Here is a 21,336-nt window from a genome sequence, read left to right as displayed (position 1 = left end):
ATGAAATATGTTTCTTATTTCAGTGACACTTCTAGAAGAGGAATGATGAAAATTAATATTTAGCTGAGACTAAAGACAAGCAATTATTGTTTTAAAAATAACTGTTCCAATCTTTAAGTGTACTGGAACTCAATATAAAAAACTGCTTAAAATTTTAACTTTTTCATATTCTTGAAAGAAAAAAAAAACAGAACCAGTATCCTCTTTACCTAAATTTACCAGATACAGTGTAACTGTTACTTTTTAATGGCCATTTAATTGATGCAGAGCTAAAGTAACACTTCAACTGAAGAGACCATTTAAAATGCATGCAAAAAGAAGAGTGAAGGATATACTAAGAGTAAAATTACACCAGTGGCCCAAAAGACACATTGTGAAGGAATATTAAAATTATTGTCATTAGTGACAAGTGAGAATCTGTCATTTCCCTCTTTTAATACTGTTTATACAGGTCACAGAGTTTCCACTGAGACATCCAACTCACAAGGTAACTTATCAAACTTTTAATAACAGAATTATTTTTTAAAAAAAGGACTAACATCAAGATCTCACATTAAAACATTATATTCAGACAACTTAAATGCTTAGGTTCTAGTCCATAAATTACATGCATCAACCATTTTTGTTCTATTCCTCCTGGATTTAGTATTAAATAATGAACAAAATGAGACCAATTATGACAATTAGCAAATAGCACCCTCTATTAGTACACTTTTGCTTTCCAAAGCATTACTGAAAGACATGTCCATTATTGCAATTTCCAAGGTCATTTTTACAGGCTCTCCTTTTGTACAAAGGTAAGTCACTAATTATGCTTTTTAGGGTAGAATTTCAGGTTCAAGGCTAAGCATTGTTAAAATAGGGTGTATGGAAACAGGTGTTGTGGCCTTCATGCAGCTATGTCTGTGTTCAGGCCCCTCTGAGAGGATAACATCACCTCAAATATCTTGGACATTGAAACCCTGTGAAGGTAAAGAAGTTGGATGGTAAAATGTTACCATGTTTTACCAATGAACTTTTTACTTACTTCTCCATCTCCATCACATATCTTTTAAGCATAACACCAGATGCACAGTGCAAGGTTGATGTGTAATGTCACATATTCCTGTGCAGGGAAAAATAATAATTTAATTATACAGAAAAAGAAGAAAAAAGCTCAAAAAAACCAAACCAAACCAAAACAAACAAACAAAAAAACCTGATGCACAAGATGCACACAATGTTTGAGGTTGGAAGTGACTTCTAAAGACCATTCAATTCAATTATCCTGTAAAAGTAGCATCAACAGTTTTCTGTCCAGGGCCTTGTCTGGCTGGGTTTGGCCATATCCAAGACTGCATAAGCCACAGATTCACATTTCTCTTTACTCAGCTAAACCCACCTGCACTTGGCACAAATTTAGATTTAAGATGCCTATAACTCAGCATTTTGCTCTGCTAAGTTCAAAGCTTTGACAATGGCACAGCTTCACAACCATGGTCTGAGGAGTAAGTACTGATGAGAAAAGGACATTTCTCTAACTCTGGCTACTAAATCCATCAGCTAAAGCAAGAATTATGTGAGTTTATAGGTCCAACTTCTTTTGCTGTGAGGGCTCAGTCTGAGACAGGAGCATTTGCACAGGTTATCAATAAGTTAACAACTTCAAGTTACTTTGGGGTTATCAAGAAATCAAATTCTCTTAAATTATTTTAAAACAGTCATAAATAATTCTTTGTTATTTGGGTGGTGTGTGAAGAGTTGTTAGTTTTCTTGTTTTCTGAAAATGAAACATTACATATGGGACTAAGATCTGCTCATAGCAACAGTTCCCACAAATACAGAAAGTAGTTGTGTCATCCTCAGTGTTCTGTCCCTACACATTGGGTGGAAAATTTGGAAAAGAAATCTCTTGAACCTGAATAATCAGTGCATTGGGTGGAGCACTCACTTTGCAGCACTGAATATTCACCTCTGGAACGGAGTTCAAATCCAAGTCAAACTGATGTAACAGAAAATTCTCCAAACAGAGCATTAATAACAAAACATCTTGTCAGAAATCAGCTTCAGAAAGATAATGCCTACAGCAAATTTTGTTTGTTTTTTTGTTGTTGCTGGTTTTTGGGGTTTTTTTGTTTTGTTTTTTATGTATTGTTGAACATTATGGTCAGGGTATTATAGAGCTGTGGTCTGAAAGATAAATCCTTAATACTTTGTTGTGCCTTTCAAGAATACAACGGCTAAATTAGATACTTTGTGTTGAAACTTTAGGTCTCTGTTTAGATCTTTGAAAGATATATCAACTGCAAATTCAATTTCACAGAGAAAAGTACCAAGCCAAGAGGCCAAAGAATAAATATTCAAACCAAATTCCCATAAGACCAGGTTTTGGGGCACTGAAAAATACACCAGTATCTCATCCTTTTCTGACAGTAATAATTTTCCCTACCTGGAGACACTAGCTCTGAATGAGACTGAGGAATTCCAAAGGGCGGGAAGGTACAGAAATGCTGCTGAGTGTTACTTTGCCATACTTTTCACATTTACTGGATCCAAATAGTATCAGCAGTGCAATATCTTGAGAGAGGTGGTGCTCTGTCTATGTCTGATTTTGGCAGAAAAAAACAATTCTAGAAATCCTGCTGAATTCCTAACCAGAACTGCACAACCACAGGCTCTCAACAGTTAGCTGTATTCTTAAATGCTAACCTGTGATTAAATATTCATTTTATATTCATTCAGCTTCACAGCAGTAAAATGTTTGGTTTGCTTTTGCTAATAACAACAATGCAAAAGTCACCATGAGTCTGCTTCAGAGGAATTCTGAACAATGGGGCAGCCACAGGTGACCTCCCTGAGTACTAAATTTCTCCAAGTCTCATCACTACAGGAACACACATTGAGAGAGATAACAGACATGCAACATTCAACCTTGAAGCAAGCTTTAGGTCAGCACACTGGCACCTGTGAGACAATGACTTCAGTCTAACAGGTGACACAGAGGTGTATTTCCAAACCTCCAGGTACAATGGTTATGAAACAAGATGCGTTAACCTCCAAAATTAACAAATTGGAGGAGTTTCATCAAAACTACACTGCCCCCTCAGTGATATTTGGTGCCCCTCTTCTGAAATTTAAAGATAAAGAAGCTCTGCTGTAGAACAGTAGTACTATCAAAAAGGACTTGTGGCACCACTGTTCATATTTGGCCTATAGGATGAGGAAATGAAGTATTAATTTGTGGTATTCATTGCCCATATATTGGGAAATGCTCTAGGAAAAAGATGAAAGAACCCAGTTTCTTCCTACTGTCTGCTATAAGGATTTCCATTAACATAATTAAGAAGAAGTGGTTTAAAAATCTTTGCCCCTTTCATCCACCTCATGAAGGCTTTTATTTCACTTGAAGCAGGAAAGAAAAATAGGAAGTGAATACCTTTTGACAAATAGGAAAGAAAAATAGGGATTGAATATATTTTGTGATAAAATGAATCATAAGGCAAAGTAGTGCTGCAGGCCTGGCACAAGATGAGCCCAGGTGACCCAGCTGAGCTCCCAGAACCATGCTTTCGCTCTGATTAATATTAAATGTGGCTCTAAGAAAAAGTACTTACCTGACCAATTGATTTTCTATGACAGGGGACAGTGCAAACTTGGGAAGTAAATGCTTCAATTTCAGAAAAAATATTTTCCAAGAAGTATTTTAGAAATAAATATATTTTCTTAGGAACAGAAACTTTCAGCTCTGAAAGAGAGCCTGAGTGAAAAGGCAGAGTTCATCAATAAGCCTCAGGCTTATCCTGCCAGCAAAGCTTCACATTTCTCATTCCTTAGTCTGACATTTTCTTACTAGCTGTCCTCTGAGATAATAAAGCAGCAGGTCACAGTCAGATGATTTCAATTCTGTGAAGGATTTGGATCAGATGCTGCTTCTTAGATGCACCATTTCACATTTATATTAAAAGGCATTAGAGTTCACAGCAGAATCACAAAAGGCTTTTTTTTTTTAAGGTACCAATTTTCCCATGAATGTGAAGCAGTGCTAATGAATGCAATAACTAATTTTAAGGCTCATTTCAATAACATCTGTTCTGGAAAAATCTTCTATATTCTTTCATTATACATTCCATTCCTGCCTAGAAGGACAAAGAGGAATTAAAGAATCCTCAGAAGCTGCAGAAACAGGTTTTTAAAATTTATTGCTATCCACATTTATTTTCAAAATTGTTCCTCATAAGTTACACTGGCAGTGGGGTTATCCTGTTAGTGTCAAAACTTTGATGCTTGACAAAAAGAGATGCAGAATGTGTAAACATGTGAAATTATACCTGACATTTTCAAGTTATGGAGGATCCCTAAGTTACCATTTCGTTTTTCTTAGTTTTACTTGACACATGCATTTTGAAAATAGTGCCTGTCAAGATATTGTAAGGTTCACAGTGTTCTCAGAAAGTGTGATTTTTCCCTGTGCAGAGATCCTTGTTAATAAATACTGCGTAATGATTTAAACTGCTTGGTACAGCACAGAGAGCAGGCATCCTGAAATCACCCTCAGGAACAGGGTTCAACTGTTTGAAGCTCTGGGAATCATCTTCTAATAGCCTGAACTTATCTGCCTCTTTCTTTTTGTCAATACCTACTCTCAATCAACCTAAAATACATCATGAAATGCTTCCATGTGTGAAGTCACAGGTTAAAACACATTCCTCTCTATGGAAAACAACTTGTCTAAGGCTACAAAAATATTCCTACAAGCACTGTGGAAACAGACTGGGAAACACTTGAGATCAACAGGAATTGCTGTTATCTCAATGAAAACAGGATAAAGTCCTAAGGAATATTTGCTTGCTCTGATCAGTGATATATCCAAAGAGTATGAAAAACCAAGATACTAAAAAGGGCATTTTTTATGTCCATCAAAATTTATTCTGAACTAAGTATGTTCCAAGATCTTCCATTTTTCTGACTGAATGATTCTGGGTGCTATTGTTTTCCTCATTTGCATTGGTTCAGCACTTTGTGCATCTGTTCATTAATGAATTATAGCTAATTAAATACATGATATTTGTTAAATATGTTCTGGGAAATGCAAACATGCAACAGAGAAGACAATTTGTCACAGTTAAAAACGTATCAGTGAAGATTCCCAATGTCAATCACATCTATTAATAATTGAAAAAACTTTAAAACACTTCAGTACTACTTTTATTGTTCATCTTTCACTAAAATAGCAATGAGGACTTTGTAGGATTTAGGCTTATTTCAAAAGAAATACAGCAGGAAAAATAGCTGGACTTATAGAAACTTTGATCCAAAAACATGATCAACTGTGATTAGTTATATGTTTCTGATTTCTACAACCCCCTCTCAACATAGTCAAATACTAAATTAACAAATATCAAAATTCATTTGTACAATGAAAACACCTGCCAAGAACCCTTCTTGTCTAAGGTTTAATCGTGCTGGGAAAATTTCAAAATAGACAGAAACAGTGCTAAGAGTTTAAAAAAATATAATCAGAGTATTTTATTACAAAATTAACCAACACTAGGCTTCTCCAAGCTCACTACTGAAACATCAATAATTACAAAACTCAAATATCACACAAATTGGATGGAGAGGAAGAAACTAAATATGTTGTGTGACTTCCAGAGCAACTGAAATCCTCAGAGTACAGCTTTCACTGTTCTTTCATAAGCAATAGATTTTAGTGCAGTCACTGATTTACAAAAGAATTTCCCAAGTAAGGCAAAACATCTAGCTAGTGATTTATGACAATGGTAGGAAGTGCACTTGGAGCTGGGGCTACTCCCAGAATTTTTGCAAGGGTAGCACAAAAAAGTCTCTTCGATACAATTGACTTATATGGGTGAGTATATCATAAACACAGCATTCTGTGGCCCCATAAATTGAGAACAAAGAGCTGACTTTAATAACTTTAAAACTTTTGGAAAGATTCATTAATATCTTAAAATATGCAAAATTGATTACAAGAGTAGTAAGATTTCTACCAGAAACTAATCTATTTCTTATGGCCATCAGTTTCTGACAGTGATTCATCTCTTTGATTATAATTTACTTTCTGGTTTTCATTTTCCATGCTTTCCATGGTAAATGTAATTAGCTCAGCCCTATAACTGAAGAGTATTTTTTTCTTTATATTTTTTGGAATTTATATTCCTTATAATCATACCCAGCTTGTCTTTGTTTAGGGAAACCATGAGAAAAAAAAATCTTATGCATAAAGCTGGAATTTTTGATAAATAACATTCATCTGATATGTAGATCTTCCTCATTTCTCTTACAGCTGCTCCCAGGATCACTGCATCCAACATTTCTCAGGATCAGAGCCCTAGTGACTGCACAGTGACTAAAATCCACTTGCTAATACTAAAAATGAACATTCAAGTAGGAGACTTTAAGCAATTAAACAGAAAGAATACCCCAAATAACACCTATTCAGCATCCCAGTAGTTGAAGTCTGCACACAAGACAGTACAGATAAGGTCTAGAAAGAATTCTCTGGGAATAAAAGCCATCCTTTTATTCTGTCATTACCCTGACTTAGCAAAGTGAATGTATAGCAGCCACTCACCAATGCTGATGTCAATGAAGCAAAAGATGAAATAACAGCAACAAAAGTTTAAACAGAGTGTTTTTGAAAGGTTCTTAGGATAACTAACTACAAAGGATCCTGCAGCAAGGACAGGATTTGTAAAGACAGTAGGGTTTGTAAGATATTTTAAAATATCCCCTTTTACCTTTGGTATTAAACAGAACACTTGATTAGTTTGTGGTTTATCATAAGGATTTCTCCCTCGAGATTCAGAGTGATTTCATCACTTATCAGCAAGAAGATGCATCAGAACTGTTTTAATGAAATTAACTTTCTCCAAGGCAGAAGTTTAAAACTGAAACAGGCAGTTCACAATTCACTTTCAGGAAAGAAGAAACAGTAATAACATTTAACTAATTTAATTTTGATATCAAGTTGTATAAGAGTTTTATAATGAAATAATACAGAAGAAATCTACTCTTGGAACTAAGATAAGATCTTAGTTGACAGATTATACAGAATTTATAGAGGCATCACAGAAATATGACATTATTCTTTTTAATGAATGGTCCCAACAAAAATTAGAAAAGCACAAGACAATGAGAAAATCCTGTATAAATTCTGTTAATGTCATTGATGCCTTCAAGAAATCCACTGGCATATTTATTGTTCTAATTCCAAAGTGATGTTTCAAAGCAATTACAGTAGTGGATTCTTTATTTTCCTGTCACACATTAATTCAAAGCAACAAGATAAAGTCAGTCAGAAGCATCATAAAGTCTTCAAACTATTGTCAGTGGCTGAAAGGCAACAAGTGGCAGCCACCAGAAACAGTTAAATCACTACTCTTGAACAGCAGTGGAGAAGAAAACTTTGAGGTCTTTTGTCTTACAAAGGGTATTTCAGCAGAACACAGATTTACCCATGGGGCCTGGGTGCACAGAGAGCAGAAGAAGCACAGAGAAGCTTTTGTTTGTGAATCATGGTGCAGTGGGCTCTGGATAAAAGCACCCCAAGACGCCAACTCAGCACAGGGGGCACAAAGAGCACTGGGCAGTGCACAGGGGCACAGAAAGCACAGCTCTCCCAAAGCACTGGGCAGTGCACAGTGGCACAGAAAGCAGAATTCTCCCAAGCACTGGGCAGTGCACAGTGGCACAGCTCTCCCCAAGCACTGGGCAGTGCCCAGGGGCACAGAGAGCAGAGTTCTCCCAAGCACTGGGGAATGCTCTGCCCTTGGGGCTGCCCACTGGAGTGCACCAACGCAGCTGTACAGCCCCATGCCTGTCCCCAGATGCAAAGTTCAGAACAAGCTATTATGCAACAAAGTACAGCAGACCTCATGTCCCCATGAAACACTCACTAAAAGAGATATCCAAAATTTACTTACGTAGCAAACTGTTCACACTCTGGGTTTTGGAAGGCCATGTGAGGTAGAGCAAAGGTAAGGAAACACTGCCCAGCACTTGGCTTCTCTGATGTATTATTTGACAACTGAGTCACAAAGATGCTTTATGCCTTCAAAACTGCTGTTTCAGCACACTAGAACAAAAATGAAAAGGGGAAAGGCAAAAGAAAATTCAAATGTTTTCCAATTATTTTTAAATAGTTCTGTAATTATTCTTTTCTTTCTGAGCCAAAACACTTAGGTCAGAAAAGGAATTTTTTGGAGGTGTTAGAGTCAGATGCAAACAGGATCTCTTTAGCACAGAGTATTCTCAACAAAGGACTGGTGCTATGCTATATGTGAGGATCTACACAGAGAAACAATTCAGACTAGGGTCATATAGGTTTCTTTGACCTATATTCATAGTTATATGGCAAAGGAGAAATAGTACTACTACTGAGAGTAGGTACTGCTAAAAGTGTTTCATATTTCCTTAATAAAGTCCTATCTACAAAACTTGTTTCCCTGAAAATAAACAACAGAAGGTATTTATTACTCAATGTTCACACCACTTTTTCAGCCTTTGAATTACCTGAAAAGCTGCCAGCTTTTCCACGAAAACAGAGCATAGTGTCTCTGTGCTATTTTCTTTGAATAGGCTCTTGGTTTATCCAGTAAAAAAAACATGTACCTCTCCAGCAAAATATTCTGAGCCATTTGCTGCAACTTTGGCTGAAGCTTTGGCAGCCTTCCAGGGTTATCCACTCAGCACGTTTCAAAGCAACCCAGAATCAGCAAGCAAGTTGAAAAGTTCTCAGCCCCTCCTTGGGTTCACATATTGGCCTCAAAATGGTTATACAAATGTAAACACAATAGTAATTTTTTCCAGTGTGCTTCTGGAGCACGTTTTCCATTTTATTTTTTGTTGTTGTTAGGCATTGGTTGCTCTGCAATGAGCTATTGCACAGTAAGGGTGAAAAAGGGAGATTCACTTCAAAACCACATTCCTGATCTAAAGCAAAGACTTGGTGAAGATGCACTGTCTTTTTGTCTTTACAGAGACTTGAATACTTGTACCAAGTTTTCCTGTTAGAGCTGAGATTATATCTGGTTATTTCCTTGAATATTTAGCAAAAGTGAGAATCACCCAACATATGGGCTGTTGTTCAGTCCTCAGACCAGCCAGCCAGTTTGAAGCCTTTTCCGGTGATAGCACATCAAAGAAATCTGCAAGACTCTCACCTGCTGAAGTCAGGGACACCCTTGCTGCAGAAAGAGAGAAACTGATCTAAATAGACATTATTTAAAGGTAGAGAGATAGGACTTTGCCTACCTTTCCACAATAAAGTTTTCCCTTTTTTTTATTTGAAGTATAATATTTTCTCCTCTTTCCTGAGGGCAGTTTTTTACATCTAGGGAGTTACAAAATTACAACTGATCAAAACACCAAGATTCTATTTTTACAATTAACAAATCATTAAATTATAAGCTATTTTTACAATGGGGATCAAAGCAAGAAGCTAAATAGCAGAAAATTTTTCCTCTTCTGATATTTCAAAGACCTGGTGATATTTACTCCAGTAAGTGCCAGTTTTATGGCTGTTCTGACTAATTAGCAATGAAACTGCATAGATACACTTTACATTTAGCAAGAATTTTTGTAGATTTTATATCATTAAATCAAAGATTACACAGTTCATTCTCTAATCTTTTAAATGGGGATCAATTGGTAAGAAATCTTACACCTTAAAACCATAACTTTATTAGACCTTTAAGCCATTTACAACACTGCTTATTAAAGATTTCACACTTTAAATTCTTGTTAAATATACTCAATTTGTGAATTACTGCCATTATATTTACTATGGTCAGGATAAAAATCCTTTTTCAGTGGGAAGAAAACAATCTGACACCTAAGGAAATATGCATTAATGTTAAAGTTAAGAACTCCCAAACACAAACAAACATTCAAATCCTATCATCACCTCCAACTGCACTGTGTTTCCATGTCCTGGGAAAGCTTCCTTTACTTCTGTCAGCATATACCAACATTTGTTTTTCTGCAGTGCAGCCTCCTTGTATTGTTTATCTTCTGCAAAATGAAGTTATTTTTTTTTCCTGGATAAGGAGTCTCTATGGAATCTTAAGGAATAGATTAATAAATCTATTTTAAAATCAAGTGTATTTATTTCTGTTTCTAACAACCATCTGAGTTTTAGTGAGTAGTGAATGTAATAAATTAAAACTTGGTAAGCAAAAAGGTTGTGTCCTGACTGAAAAGACTTCTTGGATTACTTTGACTGTGTTCATGCTTTTCTCAAAGGCTTTTCATCATGTGTCTCACACGCTGAAGACTTTTTAATCTTACTAGTTCAATTTGTTCCAAAAAATCTCAATTCACAAAAGACTGTAGCCAGTGTTGCAAGACTGAACAATACAGATGAGGTTTCTAGAATGGAGCAGGTCATATGAAGCAGAACTCCTGGTTTTGTACTTGCCTCCAGGCACAAGAGCACATATTTAATGAACAGATGCTGAATTGCCCAACCACCCTCTGTCTGCAAGAACAAACACAGATTCATGTTCTTTTTTTGCAGGTGCAGTACTATGAGTTTTAGCCAAATCAAAATTCAGTTTTTATAATCTTCAACACAAAGCAAAGTTCTTTATATAATGTTGTGCCTATCATAAACTTAAAAATCAAAGTAAATGACTATCAGCCATAAAATTAACGTTTCTTGAAGCCCTTCATAAAACTAAATGCTACATCATTGTCTCTTTTAAGTACTCTACAATGAATATTTCTGGTGGCTTGGAAAATTCTGTATTTCAAAACTTGAGATTTTATTCTAAAAAGTAACTTGACAAAATTTATTTGGCTTTCTGTTATAAATGTATTGGTGTTCTATGAAAAGATAATCTGCAGTGTATTTTAACCTCTAAACAAAAGGTAAGCACTGTCACGCAAATATTCTAGGTGTAAAAGCTAACCAGAATAATCCAGTTTTAATCTGGATGTTTAAATCCCGCCCATTTTAAAATCTGGGGTTTAGGCTGTTAAAAACTTCATATTTAGTGTAGAAATTTTCTATTCTTTTCAAATGACATAAACCAGTCTTTTTTCATAATTATAATTCACAATAGCAGTTTGTGGAACTCAAGAGGCACTCAAATCTGCTGTCCAAGCTTTCACCATTTTGCTCTGAGGTTTATTTTACTCTAAACCACAGCAAATAAAAGAGAAATACTTGGAGAATACATGCATGGGAACACACACACATATGTTGCCTTTCATCTGAACTTCTTAGGGAAACTTATAATGAAACAGATGAAAACAGTGACAAAGGGGAAAATGAGGATATATAATGTAGATTTTCTCTTTTTTTTCCTGAAAACAGAGATAGTGCCTTGATGCCTTGGCCCTTCTACAAGCGCCCCTCCCCATCTCAGCTTATGCAATAAGAGAGTGAAGGTTATGAAAGCTTCGCCCATGTCAGGCTGTGAGGCTGAGCTCATCCAGTTACACTGAATGCACAGATTTCCCTTTAAACCTCCTGCAAGCAAGGAGAACACCCTGACCAGTCACTCTTACTCCCTCCACACAGCACAGCTAACAAATGAAGGTGAATGGTTTGTGACCTTTAACAGTTTTTGGGTTTTCTTTTGTCTAAAACAGAAATTTCTGTGAATCACAGTCACATGAATATTATTTTAGGGAAAGCACCATTTCTGGCACAGGCAGCCTCCCAGACAACAATAGTTTAGTTTGGGTCTTTTTTATGACTCTCAGAACAGTGCTGTATTAAACAACACAAGCAAAGACTGACACTAAACTGTAGAAAAAATGTTTCATATCTGTTTGGAGCTGTGATACCCAAAATTTGTCTGGACTCTATAGCCAATAGAAAATGGCTTAAAATTCTCCTAGTTTTAAGACAAAATACTTAAAAACTCTGACAGCTAAACCAAGTTCCACATCTTCTCACATAATTTCCCTTTTTTTTAATATTGCTTATTTGTTTTTTCTCTGAGTGAAAAGGTCATTGTCTCTTTTCTGTCTGTCCCAAATGAATTACAGTAACCAAGTAAAATCTTAAACCATCTTGCACACCACACACATCCATCATAGAAAGATCTGAATGTGAATTAATCCCATGTCAGATTAGGAGAAAAACAATCACAGATGTTCTTAGGACACACGATACAGTGAGAAATGTGCCTGAATACCTGTCCAGTATCAAATATATTTGGAAATATTCTGGAACAAAAGTGAGCACAGCACTGAACTCATGAGGCTTCACCAAGGAAGCAGAATTAATTCACAGCAACCTGGTATATGTTCCCTTAAAGAATCCAAGTGTCCCCATGGAGTATTTAACATTTCTTAGACATTCTTAGCCTTTAATGGCAATTTATCCTGGAATTGTTCAAACTGCTGCAGCTACAGATTTGAACCATATAAAAAACAGAGTCTCAAATAAACAATTAAATCTAGATAACTAAATTTTTATAGTTTGTGTCTCTAAAAGCATAGTCTATGGCTAATTCTTTTTAACTTCAACTTTTCTAAAGAATGAATTTCATAATAAAAATTACCCTATTGGTGTAATAATTTGAAATCTACCTGGAAACACAATTATCATAGTTAAGGAAGGTGAGGGTGGGAGAGCAGCTCTCCAGAAGTAGGAAATACTTGACTATAGAGTAGAAGTAACAGTATGTGAAAAATGATCAATTTTAAAAATAATTTTGTCTTTTCCATCCATTGTGCAGTTGAAAATTCTTATTTTTGATGTTATAAGGCTATAAATCAAACAAAATAGGAAGTGTCTCCTCAAGCCCTCAACAAACAGAGAACCAGCTGCAATAATAATGTTGTGAAATTAAAGCTTTGCTGTATTCAATTAAAAAAAGCTTCAAACATTAACAGCCATTATTCTAATTGTGTTTTATTGCACAATAATAAAGCACTGTTCTACTTGGCAGCTCCCAAGTTTAAGTAGATAAATTAAATATATTTTAGAATTGTTTACATTTAATTTTAGATTAGCCAAGATTGGTTGTGTGACCCTAGTCCCAGGTCAAATAACAGACCTTCTACCATATTATGTGATTTAAAGCAAAGTCCCATCTGAGCTAAAATAAGGAAGCTGCAAAGGAAAAAGGAAGCAAGTTCAGGCACCCTCCAACACGACTGATTGTAATAAATTATCTGAACAGAAAAGTGGAAAAATATTCTTCCTAAGATACAGGCAGGATGTTTGTCCAGCTTCATAAAACTGTGCTTGGTTACTGCATGAGCAGTTTTACCCTTGTGCATGTTAATTCTTACTTTTAATGGGTTTATTCTTAGAAAAAAAGATTAGACAATTATATCTTCTCCAGCTGGTCTTTAGTTTAAAGATCAAAAAGCAAGTGACATGCTTCTGTCATTTGAAACTCATCCCAGTAATCATCAGTGCTCAGCTGCCACACAAGGAGAACAAAGTTCCACCCCAAAGCCAAGCTAGGATTTCGTAGTGAATTAATTGGGAAGAGAATGAGCAGTTACTTCCACAGAGATTTCACCTGGAATGGGGAAGTAACACATGAGAAACATTTGAGAGAGAGAAGACAGAAGAAAGAGACAGATGGCAGTTATAGAATAATTCTCATGGCCAAACCCTTAAAAGCCTTATTAAAAGTAAGGCCTCTGGGCATGTTACTTGGAAGTCATTTTCCTTTTTATTTTTTAACTTTAACGTTTGTTTGTAATTTGGCATTGTAACTTCTCTATTCAAGAGAAGTTTCTTTCCACTTACGATGACCAAGTCCATAAACCTAAAATCTAGATACAGATTTCAAGTTCTCTAATCCAGATTCTTTTCCCCCCCCCCCCCTCAAAATTACCCAAAGAACTTTAATACAAGCCCATTTTCAACATCAGGCTGTCACAATATCATGCTGTTTTCATAAGATCCCTGAAATATCCTTTAGGAGCAATACAAAATAACACAACTTTTCAATATAGAATACAATTAAAGACTGAACAAGTTGGTCCATTCTGTGCTGAAATAACTTACTAAGAGCTGAGATACCAAATATGTTGTGCCATGAAGCAGGAAAATGAATTAATGTCTTCTTTCTCTGACACTTTAATGACTGTTCTTGTATAAATCCCTCAGAAATGATTGAATCAGAAAAAAAATAAGTGTGTGAATAAAATATCCTGACAGACATACATTGCTTCAAAGTACAGAGTAGGCTTTTTACTACAGGTCTCTAGAGAATTCCAAATGTTCTGAAAAGCATCAATCTTATGTAAGTTATTGTCTAGGAAACAGCTGCCAGATGGGTGGTAAATATGCCTTTGTACATTTATATTTCACATGTCACTGTCATATTTGATTTAGAAATGCTGTAAACCTGTACAAAATAGGCGGGTTTTTTTTTCATGCTCAGAAGGTTGCCACCCCCGGGTAGATATCCAAAGTAAATGCACACAGTGTTCAATATCTGTATAAATGATTGGGATGATGGAATTGAAAGCACCCAACAAATCTGGATGTGACACTGAGCTAGAAGGAGAGGTAGATACAACAGAGAGAAGAACCTCCTTAGGAAGAGAAAGCAGAGCAGGATGGAGGTCTGGCTTAACAAGAAAAGCACGAGCTTTAGCAAAAATAGGTGTAAAGCTTAAAGTGTTCAGCAGATCAAGGGAGGTCGTGATTCCATCCTGACACACCCAGAACACTGGGTCTCCTTGGGGTTACCCCGCCCGGAGAGGCACTGGCAGCCTGCAGAGGGCCATGGAGGGCCACCAAGACAAAGAGATGGTTCGGAACTGAGGCATGGGGAGAGGCTGAAGGAAAGGGGTTTGCTCAGCCAAAAGAAATGAAGGCTTGGAGGCTCTGATCAAACTTGGGATATTTCAAAGGTTTTATGGAGAAGGTAGAGGTGGTCTCTTCATGAGGATAATGGACAGGACAAGAGGAAACACAAGTACTTTCAGGAAGAAATCCACACATGCTTAAGGAAAAAACTCGTCATGAGAAGAATTCAACATGGCAATATACTGCACAGAAAAGTGGGAGAATCCCTTCAATTCAAGCTGCACCCTATAGAAAACCTTTCTCTTGTTACAATACCCACTCCTGGAAAAAATCTAAATGGTTTTAAAAAATAAAACCATCATAATTTCTAAATATTAATTTAATTTTTTTTTGCTACCTAAACTTTTGATGAGACTGGTGGACTGTTAATTAATTCTGGTGGATGTTTAGTTAATTCTCTGTGTATGTGTTTAAAGTGTAATCTTCTTCCTTCACATGAGCTACTATTAAGTTTGTTTCCATTAATTCTGTGGAGATCTAAACTGCAATTGAAATGCAACATTCAAGAAATACAAAAAATAAACTTCCCCAAGAGGTTTCTAGATGAAGCAGTCATGTGAAAGTCACTCAACAGAGTTCAAACTGAAATTATTTTTTTTCTCCCAACATACACTCTGAGGCTCTTCAGATGTTTACAAGATATCCAGGGGGTTTTTTGTTAATGAAAACTTATTTATGTGCTGGCAAAATGGAGGTATTTAAGCAGCCAGGCTTCAAAATTGAACTTCATGCCATGAAGTCCATCGCTTTTTATCAGCATCCATTAAAATAACATTTATTTAAATCATATAGTAGTGGCTTAACAAGCTGAAATAAATTAAAGTCAAATCAAAGCCAAGCTCTGCTGGAAGCATTCCAAACACACTGTTTGGCCATACATATAAAGAGTCCCATTTGTCCTGTGCTCTGGGGGAATCCACTGGCCTGACCTACAGCACAGTTAAATTTGTATCAATTTTTTAAGTGACATGTTGGGCTTTGGATTAGCCCCATGTGTATTTGTTTACATCAATAAATAATCCAGTTTCGCCCATGTTAAAAAGGAAATTAAACTTAATGTAAAGAAATGCTCTGCACCATTTTCAAATGTTATCAAATCTAGGCAAGACTTTGTCTTTTTCTGTAAACCACCCCTCTAGCATCAGCTTTTACTGTATTATAAACAACTTCAAAGTTCAGGAAACATGAGTAGATATTAGTGAATACTTCAGTGTTCTAATTAGTATTATATTGGTTAATGGTTTCATGCTGGGTTTTATATATCCCTTTGAGAATTATCACACTGTATTCCTGATTTTGTTTTAAATTTCCATAACAGCTTCAGAACTGGAGGCTGAGATTTTTCAAATTTCATTTAACCAGACTTTCAACTTTCAATGATACCAAGCAGCAGTTTTCCAAACCTTTAATTTGGTTTTCCAGAAACTGCTTTTGGACTGTCAGAGTCATGCCACATCCAGATTTGGTTTCTATCCAATACAAATATGAAAAAAACAACAACAGAGATACAAATTGAAAGCAAAGCTGAAAAAAGATCCTTCTCAGTGACTGACCATGCCAACACATCATTGATTTAAATTGATACAGCCTATCCATCTGCAGTCATGAATCTAACATTACTGATAAGAAGTCTGGAAGATCCAAGTTAAAGCTCTGCATTTAGCAGGATGGGGAAGAGAGTAAAAAGTGATTAATAAAGTTACCAAACCTTGTCTCATGTAAACAATCCTGAATATATCCCTGTTCACAAACTATTCCTAATGCATCTTAAGAACTAAGTTGGGACATTCTCTCTCCATTAATTAGATGATGGTTAGAAATTAGCTAAATTTAGAGCTGAAATTTGTTAATGGATAGGACATTTATCTGACCATTATCAAAGGGTAGTTTAGTTTAGATAATACTACTCTCAACAGCTACATGAAAGGAGAGAAAGATATAAACTAACAGGAAGAGAGAAACCCCTGCATATATTTTTCCAGTTTAAGCTTTGGTGGTCTCTCTTTGTAGGCTAGAAAATATCAGATACCATGAAGCCCTTAAACAAATTTTTCAAACCCATTTAAAAGTTAGTCACGGTATTGCATGGTTTGAAAATACAAAATATATGACCTAAAATCCTGACTGACAATTTAAAGGAAAGGAAACCCAAAATCTGTGGGAGAAAAATGCAGCTCATGGAGGAAGGGCTTTCTCCAGTAAATTAAGAGGACTGATTTCTCTGATAACAGAAGCAGCTCCAGTTTTCCAAAACATATTTACCAACAGAATATACATGATGTTTTACACCAGTAAAATTCCAAGACTCCTGTTTTAATACACAAGGCCTTCAAGCCTTGGTTTACTGAGCTTAATAACCCATGGGGAACCAGTACTCCAGGTTATCAGTTAGATAATTTGGGAGCAACGAGTTTAGGGGCTAAGGTGACGTCTGAATCAAATATATTCTAAGCAGCATGCAGAGGTAAAACAAAAATTCACTTACACTCTTAAAACTAAATAAAATAATATTCTGCAAGAACTACACATTAAATATTTGTGAATCTTTGGCTTGATGTAATCCCAGAAAGCCTGGTCTAGGGTCTCAGCATTCAAAGCCTCTCATCTTAGAACCTTCTGTAATCATAAGTATATAGGTCCATAGAGATTAATCACATTTGTAATCTCCTATCATTCTGAAGAAATTGATTTAAAGCTACATTTCCTTTTGATGGTGAATGTTTCTCTATAGTTTTTTCCCCTGCCCTTGTGTATTAAATCCTACAATGTGTCCACAAACAAACAAAAGTATATTAGGGAGGTTTAAAATGTTAGTATTAAGCTCTGTGGGATTTCACATCAGATATTTTTGTCTCATCTGGGGGCAGTGTCAACACAATGATTTGTAGTTAGGGTACAAAATTAGCTCAAAGATTTGCTGGTGAAACTGCTGGAAATCAAGTCTGTCCTTGAACATTGCACAAAACATTTTCCTCCTTCCCTCCCAAAACCAGAGAAGCAACAGGAAAACTTGATATATTAGACCCCTTCTAGAAATACAATGGCTCAACTGAAATAGGAGCTTTCTGAACTGAAATATTGCTCTCACTGCCTTTCCAAAGAGGAAAGCTGGATTGGAACAGCAAACAAGCCTGAACCACTCTGATCCACTGTTACCCTGCATCATGCGCCTGGCAGCAGAAATTGGGTGTGACTCCTCATGCCCAGTTCCAACAGATTTAGGGATCTTTTCAAAAAGGTCTATTCTGTCTCACATCTGCCAGATTAAATCACATTCTATTCATAAAAATTAATCCTTCCTTATGCTTTTACTTCAGATTTTTCCTGTGCCTTGCTTCCATTTCCAAATACACCTCATTTCAAACCTTACTGCTGAGATTTCAGGAGTTTGATTTCTTGGGAATTTAATCATATTCTGCTGCTCCTCCCACTTAGGAGCAGCAGAATAGGATTGAATTCCTAAGAAATCAGCAGAGACCTCCAAGAGTTAGCAATGCTAACAAGCACAGTGATTGTGCTTCTTGCCAAAGAATCACTGTATATTAATTTCTCAATGTCCCCACCAACTACATTCATGCATTACTATCACACTAGAAAAAATATGGCTTCAATCCTAAGGGCCTTGCATGTGACATCTTTAAAACCTGACCAGCACTGAAGAATGATTTGAATATGACTTTTTATTCAGAGTTGTATAGCCACAATTCTGCCTGTGAAAAATTCAGCACGGAATATTGTGCCACAGAAGAATTTCAGGAATATAACAAAATATATAATTGGTCATGAAACACAAATCAGTCTTATTTTGGTTGTTCACTAACCAGGATTAAAGAGCTCCTCAAAATTTGTGTTTCTTGAGAAAAAAACAAGCCATTTTCACTCAAGGAGCTCCTTGTGCCTATACATAACTGCAGAGGGTCAGTGGGCCTCCCATTCAGGCACAATCAGCTCTGCCAGCTAAAGCAAGACCTATGTGCTCCTCTCCTTTTGAAACAAAGCTCACTGCACTTCTTTGCTGTTTTCACTTGTACCTAAATAAAAGTTAAAGGAACACATTGATGTTTTGTAATATTTGGGACATCAAATTATTCTCTGTAGGAAAAACGGATTCTGTATTATGTGTCTCTGTCACTAGAGTGGTGAATAGGCTACTTGAAAGAGCAATAGTCCAGGCCTTTCTCTGAGACCAGCTTGGGGCCAATTGAATTTACACTGTACAGACACCAGGCTGGTAGGGCAAAGACCTTTTCTGCTTCTGAGTAAAGCTAAAGATGTTTTTTAAAAAAATTGTTACAAGATTAGCTCAGGATTTTCCCTTGCATGAGCAAATAACACTAGTCTAGGTACAAAAATCTTCTGATTTTGTAATAGAAGTAATTAGCACATTTTTTCATTACTTAAATTGGGACTATCACATGTAACTTTATTTATACCATATTAAATTAAAATCTGTTATGCATCATCTGATTTTTATAGCTCATAATGCACCAAAGACACTGTTTAATTCTACAATTACTTATGCACTTTAATTTTTGTTCTTTCAGTTTAAGGAACTATTATATTCTAGAAACCCAGACAACTGTTCAAATTATACAAATAAGCTTAATTTCCATTACATTTGGAAATGCTGTCCTTTGTTACATTTAAATGCAATTTCAGACAGCATAATGAGGAGTGAATAAATCTTTCAGAAAATGGCAACTGCTTTTTTATTTTAAAAATCTCCCTCTTTTGGGTGGACATCTGGCACTTACTTCTGTTTAAATTGTCTTTCAAAGCAATAATAACAATAATGCATCTGTGTTTGCTAATAGGAATCTTATAATTCCTTCCTGCTATTGTAAAATGTTTCTGTTAATTTTTCTCTACAAGAGCTCTACTGACATTTCAAAGGTCTCAGCATAGTCTGTGAGCAAAAAATCAGGCCTAAGATCAGCCATGAGCTTATCGGGGCCCATTTTCATTTCACTATGGAACAAATCCATCCAATTTACTCAGAGAACGAAGAAAAGACAAAACTGGGGCATGCTTTTAAACAGTAGAATGGAGTGATTCCAGAATGATGTGCTATGACTGTATATTCACAAACACCCAAGTTTCAGGTCTACCAAGTAATTAGCCCAATGTTTATTTGACTTCGTTGTTTATACTGGAAATTTGAACCCCTCTCACTCTGGCATTTCCGATGCCTTCATTAATTCCCCCACAGTTTCATTTCCCAATAATATCCCTCTGAGGTTCAGAGACTCACTTCTGCTCAGGCAAGTGAAAACCCATTAGCCCTACACTTACTCCCTTGCCTATGTCCTCTACCATTTTCCATCTCAACAGCTCTGTCAGCTCACCCATCACCACCATGATTTATTAGCAAGCTGTTGCTTCTACCATATCTTACCTTGGCAAGAACCTCTTAATGCAGCTAACTGCCTCTGATATTTTCATGATCCAAATTACCAACCATATCATCAAGAAAGCTCTAGATTTCCAATTCATATACTAGATATCCATTTTTACCCACTGGGAAGCAGCATTGAGATTGGTTAAATCTGTAATTAAATCTTTGGAGCTAAATGTGGAACTACCATTTAAGTTAGCATAGGGTGCATGCAATGCAATTACCAAGAGTGGTGCCAAATTAGGAAGGTATCCTTTAGGACAAGTGGCAAAGGTCAGCTTTGAAGGTCACCAAGACAACCAGCAGTCAGAAAGTTTAAATACCAAATTGCAAACAGGAAACATCATCATACCTAAGCATTTCAATATTTAATTCTATCAACAATCTGTGGAAGAGAGACAGTATCCTTGCAAATCAGAGGACAAAGCCTTGGCTTTTACTTGAATTAAAACACAAAATAGCAAGTTTGGACATTATTCACATGAAATGTTTGCTCTGTATTTTGACATCTGCAGAGGGATTAATATGAAAAGGTGCTGCCTTTATTAACCTATATTTCTAAGGATTACTTGGTTTTGAAACAGTAGAAGAAACAGTATTTAAGTAGCAAGGTCATGATCTAACCAGCACTATCAAATCCAAAATAGAGGCTCTGTTTTGTTGTTACAGGGCAGAATCAACAATCAAAAGACAGGAAGGTAATTAAAGATTTGGCTTTAGACCAGGCCTACAGCAGTTTTAGGAGCCTGGAGATATTGTTTTCTAGGACACTATTAAATAAATGTAAGGCTACATTCACACAGCCAAGAAGCTCCAAATTCAGGGAAATAATTTCTCCTGTCTCGACATCAGGGCCCTTCTGCTTCTGTGGAAGAGACATCCAACAGATCTCTTAGGAAATGTATCCAAGAAGAAGCTGCAGTGTCAGAGCTTTTCCCCAGCTCCCTGGGAACCAGCTGAAATTCAACTGGAAGAGTTCACCAAGGTCTTCCTTCAGTGTTTATTCTGGACTCGGGGAAGCTGTTGATTCATGTACCAACAGTCCTGCACTGCAGCTGATCAAGTGGCTGTTCAGGAGAACATCTGATCAGGATTTCATTTGGCCTGAGCCAGCTAGTGCCTGCTCTGCTCCTCCCTGTCTGCTGCT

The 21,336-nt window shown here is 36.3% G+C and overlaps 1 long non-coding RNA gene across 1 annotated transcript in view; it reads right to left on the bottom strand.

Moving 5' to 3' along the window:
• Window positions 1-1,027: 1,027 nt before the first annotated feature.
• Window positions 1,028-21,336, bottom strand: part of LOC131560920 (uncharacterized) — a 55,263-nt gene continuing 34,954 nt past the window's right edge. The window contains exons 3-4 of the long non-coding RNA XR_009275020.1: window positions 7,926-8,077; window positions 1,028-1,105 (exon numbers count right to left, since the gene is read on the bottom strand). This is a non-coding gene — a long non-coding RNA (uncharacterized LOC131560920). The remainder of the gene's footprint in view (window positions 1,106-7,925; window positions 8,078-21,336) is intronic.

The sequence above is a fragment of the Ammospiza caudacuta genome, chromosome 8 (assembly GCF_027887145.1).
Source record: "Ammospiza caudacuta isolate bAmmCau1 chromosome 8, bAmmCau1.pri, whole genome shotgun sequence".
Lineage (NCBI taxonomy): Eukaryota > Metazoa > Chordata > Aves > Passeriformes > Passerellidae > Ammospiza > Ammospiza caudacuta.
The sequence above is the reverse complement of the archived record's forward strand: the minus strand, read 5'-3'. Positions and strand labels throughout refer to the sequence as shown.